This window comes from Mustela lutreola, chromosome 11 (genome assembly GCF_030435805.1).
Source record: "Mustela lutreola isolate mMusLut2 chromosome 11, mMusLut2.pri, whole genome shotgun sequence".
Taxonomy (NCBI): domain Eukaryota; kingdom Metazoa; phylum Chordata; class Mammalia; order Carnivora; family Mustelidae; genus Mustela; species Mustela lutreola.
This window is the reverse complement of record NC_081300.1, coordinates 23560944-23567181: the sequence shown is the minus strand read 5'-3', so window position 1 is coordinate 23567181 and position 6238 is coordinate 23560944.

Here is a 6238-nt window from a genome sequence, read left to right as displayed (position 1 = left end):
CTATCTTGCCCACCCAAAGATAGTTCCCTTACCAGCTGACCACTTCACCTCGATGAGTCCATCAGAATGATGTTCCGACTCACAACTAAGAGAAATGCAAAATAAAACTGCTCGGAGATGTCATTTTTCACTACGAGACTGGAGCAGATCCAACGTCTGATAATTCCTCATGTCAGCGAGCAAGTGGATAAACACGGGCACTTCCCTTTCCGTTGCACATGAAGGTGCCCATTGGTACAGCCTCTATGAAGAGTAAGTCGGCACTGTCAAAATTTTAAATACGTGTTCCAGCAATTCAGGTTCTGAGTATTTATTCTACAGTGCACTTGTACATGGATCCAAAGACAAGGCTGTGTATTGCAACACAGTTTGTAGTAACAGAAGAAGAGGGAAATCCTTGACTTTCATCGTTAGGAGACGGTCAAATAAATCACACCACAACCACCCACAGAACATCATGAATTTCTTTTGGTAACGAGGCTCTTTACTATGTTCTCATGGGAAAATGTCTTCCAGGTTTATTGTTGGGTGAAAAAGGTAGTGGGTCATACAGTGTAATGTTTCCATTTGAACAGGAAGTATGTAGATTTATGAAGATATATATTTATATGTGTTTATAGATGCACAGAATATGCCTGGAAGGAAACTCAATAAACTGATGATATGATTTTTATGGGAAAGAGAATGAGGGGATAAGGAAGAGAAAGTCACATTTTACTCAATATTTCCTTTTCTAAATTGTAGTGAAATGCATATAATATAAAATTTACCATTTTAACCATTTTTAAGCCTATGCTTCAGTGGCGTTAAGCGCATTCACATTGCTGAGCAATATCACCACCATCCATCTCCAGGACTTTTCCATCTTCCCAAACTGAAGTTCTCTCCCCATTAAACACTGGCTCTCCATCCCCGCCCCCCAGACCCAGCTGACCCTTATGAAACTGACTACTCTAGGTCCCTCATGTAAGTGCAGTGATACAGTTATTTGTGGTTTTGTTTCTGGTTTATTTCACTTTGTATAATGTCTTCATCAATACATTTTTCTATCTTTAAAAGCACCAGAAGAGCTTTTTAAGAAACACTGATGCCCCGGTCTTCCCCCTAGGAAGCCTGACTTCAAGGTCACCTGGTTTTTCAGATGCTCCAGGGGATTCTAATGTTTGGCCCGACTGCGCATGCTCCCAGATCAGACTCACCTGAGATGCTCCCAGACACCCCAGGTCCCACCTCTGACTGACTTATTCAGAATTTTCAGGAATACGCTGTTTTAACCAACACTCTGAGTGACTCCCAGCAGACATCCTGGAGCTGAGAAGCCTCTGGGAAGCATTCTCCCACATCACACTCCGCCTGGGGAGTGTGGGAACTCAGCATGCTGCCCGGACCCGCATCAGGGATTGACGTGCATGGGGGCTGTCCCGCCTGGGTACTGTGGAAACAGAATGGGGAAAATAGACTATTTATGGAGAGAAAGCTGAGAGAAGTTCCTACTTTTTTTTTTTATAGTGAGAATGATCATTTTCACAGTTCCTGTGATAGACTCGATTCTGAAATGATCCGATTTGGGGAGGGAGGTTATAGGAGCAGACATTCTGTTTCTTGTATCCTCCTCAGAGTGGGATCGAAGCAGCCCTGGTGTCAACCTCCAGCTGCCTGAGGGCGGAGAGAGGAGTGGGAATAAATGCACTGTCCAGAACACCAACCCATACAATCTCTCCCCACTCCTGTGTCCCTCCCCAGGGACCGTTGCTTCTCCAGGGGAAGCTGAGGGAAGGCGCCAGGGAGTGGTGGTCTCATCCGCCCACGTCCTCACTCGCCCACTCACCGCCTCCCATGCACCGCCCACCCTCCCCCACACTGGCCAGTTAGTAGCTATTTAACTTTCTAGTCCCAGCTGAGTTCTCCGAGGCAGGGTGACCCTGATTGTCCCAGGTTAACCCTGAAGGTCCTCTGACCCAGGAAACCCCTTTATCCCAGGCAGACTGGGGTGATCAGTCACTCTGGGGGACACCACTAAGGTGGCGAACTTGTGACGGGTAAGAGAATAGTGGGTGCAGGACGAGAGGGGGTCCTGTATTAACACCTCCCCTGAGTCCAGATCTGCGAAATGAGCCCCAGTGACTCGTCCAAAGTCACAGAGCTGTTGTCAGGGGCAGTGATGTCCCAGCCTGGCTCTTCACCACCCAGCTGCCAAAATGACTTAGTTGGTATTTCCCAGAGGCAGAGGGACAAATTGAGTTTGGCTTCCCAGCCCTGGCTCCTAGTCAAGAGGACCACCATGAGCCTCAACTACAACCATCTTCTCCAGCTTCGGGAACTGGTGCCCCTACCAATGGCTTACTTCCCTCTGTCCCTCCCTCCCCCCTTGCCGACCGCACAGGTTATGATACAGAGACTGCTGCATTAACCCAAACACACTCAACCCCCATCAGAGCAACCTTGCTCTTAGAGAGCGCAGGTGACTGTCCCCAAAATCTGCTTGGGGGGAATCCCTGGCTCAAAACCATCTCCTGGCCTGCCTGGCTTTGAAAGTGTCTATTAGGGCAGCCCCGTCCGGGAGAAAGGGAAGGTGAGCCACATACACAAACCCCAGAGATGACTTTCAACCTCCGAGCAGCCATACGGAGAGATGGTAAAAAGAAACAAATGAAATTAATTTTGAAAAGTATCTTGTATTTAACTCAAGATAGCTAAAATATTGTCATTGAAGGTGTGATCAGTAGAAAACGTTATTGAGATGAGATAGTTTACATTCTTTTTTTCATACAAGGTGTTTGAAATCCAGTGTGTCTTCCACGTACAGCACATCTTAATTCAGATGAATCACGTTTATTTACTTATTTTTAAGATTTTATTTATGTGAGAGAGAGAGAGAGAAAGAGAGCCGAGGACAGTGATCCTGGCTGACCTCACTTGCCCTCTTTGCAGATTCTGGGCCCTGATGATACCAGCCACACTTCTGGATAGTTTTAGAAAGGGCAGGGCAGCAGGAGGGACCCAGCGAACCTCCAGTGAAAGGGCCGCATTCAGAAGAACAAGGGAGTGTGCCTGGTGGGGCCCTAGGGGGGGCTGTGTTCGTCCTGCGGAGGGAGGAGTTAAGCTTTGAGGCCAGAAATAACTTCCCTCACCTCACAGCACATACCCAGCAGGAAAATCCCACAGTCGCCAACCCCTGCCTTAACAGTAAGCTGCACGTGACACCTTGCCCACTGTGTTTTTCTACAAGATACCACACCTCGCTAAGCTGCACGTATTCCCTCAGCGCAGCCGGGGAAGGGCCAGAAGGAGAGTGGGTGTGTGAGCTGGAAATGAGGCAAGGGGGCTGTCAGTTGGTGTTTTTTTTGTTTGTTTGGTTGGTTGTTTTCTGCCCAGCCATGAAAAAAAATTTTTTACTGACTGTTGCTCTCATTAGTTGAGAGAGATCACCATTAATGATCTCTTACTAAAGAACTCTGAGGGGGAAGGACATCCGGAAGCTGAGCTCTCTGCCTTCAGCTGCCTCCCACAGGCTACACCGAAGGCTCCAGCTCTAGGAACACTTAGAAGCAGAGAGGGTGAGATCTGGATGCCCCTGAGAGAGAACATAAACCATCCTCCCCCTCAGAGTCCTCCCCATTCTAGTCAGAAGAGAAGGGCTTTCCTTGAAGCCAGGTGGGGACCGTCCTGAGCCAACACTGGGGAAACCGAAAGATACCAGGCTTTGATTTCTTAGGCTGACTTCATTTATTGACATACATGTTTAAATCAGATTTAAGAAAAAGTCATGTGAAATCCAAAATGCTAGGCCAGCCTTTCCTTTTCTTGGGAAAGGTAAGAGCAAGGAGGTCAACCAAGAGTTATGTTGAAGTATAAACACAGATCTAGGTAGGTCAAAGGGCCTTTAAGTTTAAACAGACTTGGGGGCACCTGGGTAGCTCAGTGGGTTAAGCCTCTGCCTTTGGCTCAGATCATGATCTCAGGGTCCTGGGATCAAGCTCTGCATTGGGCTCTCTGCTCAGCAGGGAGCCTGCTTAGCCCTGTCTCTCAGCCTACTTGTAATGTCTCTCATTCTGTCAAATAAATAAATAAATAAATAAAATCTTTAAAAAAAAAAAAAAGAAGAAAAAGATTAAACAGACTTAACTGTGCATATTCTAGTATCTTCATGATAAAATCCTTTCTTTGTTTACTGAGAGTTAATGAGAAGCAACACTTACAAATAAGATAGGTTAACCATCTAAACAAGTAACCCCTGTTTAATACAGGACATTGGGGTTGCTCTCTTAAGTCATACAATTTTTGTTTATGAAATTGAATCTGCTCACTAAAGTCAGAAAATAAGCTCATTTGCTTTGAGTTCATTTAATCCAGGACTCTGCACATTGTCTAGATTTTCTTACTGGTCAGGAAAATCGCAGATCCCTGGGTTTAGTCTCCTCAGGCTTGTAAAGGGTTAGTAAATAAACTGTCACTCTGAGAGTTTTAAATCCAAACAGATCAAGATTTTCATTTTTCCCTAACAGAGTCCTAAGTATCTTGAATCGAATTTGACCCCAATATTAGAATAGTCCAAAGAAAGAGTTGCCAAGGTTTCCACAATTTTTGAATGTTAGTCATTATTTCTTATCCATAAAGTTTGGGTGTAACAAAATTATATAAAATAGATACATGTTAAACTTGTAAACGATCCTAATTCACATTGTGACAGGGGTACTTATTATCTGGAGAAGCACCCTGATATATAGAACAACGTATTATACTCAGTTTTACTGTTTTTATATTTTTAAGATTTTTAATATTGCATATTACTTTTAAATTAATTATTAATATTGCATATTACTTTTAAATCTCTGTTAGTGCTGTCTTTCCTTCTTCCCACAAATTCCCTTGTATTAAAGGCTCCATTGATCAGTGGCTACCGTGCCCACAAGCACAGCTCACCATGGGCTAACACCGTACCATTTCCACCCACTGTCTCATTTTACCATCACGGGACCTTGGGTGGTAGCTTCTTCCTCCCATTTCACAGATGAAAACCCTGAGGTGCTGAGTGGTTACGTGACTTGATGAAGGTACCTGGCGTGTCAGGTTTCCTGACACCAGCTCATGGGTCCTTCCAGCACACGTGATGTCACCTTTGGGACTGAGCTGCTTTCTTTCTCCAAGGAGACCATGCCTGCTGATGTAGTCAGTCCATGCAAGCATGTCGAAAGGCCCTGAATTTCCTATAGCATTTTCGCCCGGGCAGAGGCATGTGCCTCTAGCCGCATGGCTTAGGAAATGACATTTTAACTCTCTGATCTACGTTTCTGAAAAACATTTTCTTCTTGCAGGGAGACATTTGGGCCATTACCTGGTTAACATTTGCAAAGTGCTGCTGGAAATTCATTAGCTTGAAAGGAACATGATTACAGTAATCACACTCAGAAACAGAAGGTGGAGTGTTAATTATTAACAAGAGATCGCCCAAAAGATACAACACAGAATTATTAACGGAGCCACCGGGGCCATTCAGACAGAATGAAAAGAACCTATTGAAGCTGGCTCTGGAGCATAAAAAGCCACTGCTCTTGCTCTGAACACACCCAGACAAGAGCCCAGTGGGAGAAAATGACTAGCTCTTCTCGTTCAGTTACGATTCTCATTCTTATGGAAATATATTGGGCCATTCTAAAGCCAACTGCGAGGTGCTAGTTTCATGCTCAGGTAAGACACCAGTATTAGCAACTCCACAAATTCAATATTCTTTATTGAGCCCCCCTGGTGGGCAAGGCTCAATGCTACAGTCCTCAGCACAGGGGGAGGAGAAAGAGGCAGAGCTGACTCTAGGACTATAATCTCTCATTGGGGAGGATCAAGATGACATTCCGATCCCACACTGAAAGCCAGGATGGGCCTCGCTGGAGACGTGGGCAGCATCGAGAAAAGAAGGAACGGGGACTGGAGAGCTGGTTGAAGGTCAGGAGCAAAATTAACCAACATGTCCTGAGCATCTTCTATGTGTCAAGCACTATGCAAAGTGTTTGATGTTGTACAATTGAATCTTTGTAGCATGCCACCACTATGGGTAGGATTATTATGTCCATTTCACTGATCAGCAAACTGAGGCTTGGAAGGCTGCCTTACCCAAGTTTATACCAGTAAATGGCAAAGCCGGAATCACAATGAGGAGGGCCTGATCAGGACCCATCTTCCCGTCTTCCTAAGGGCTCCGCTCTACCTCTGAAAAAGAAGGACACTCGGAATGGTCTATGCA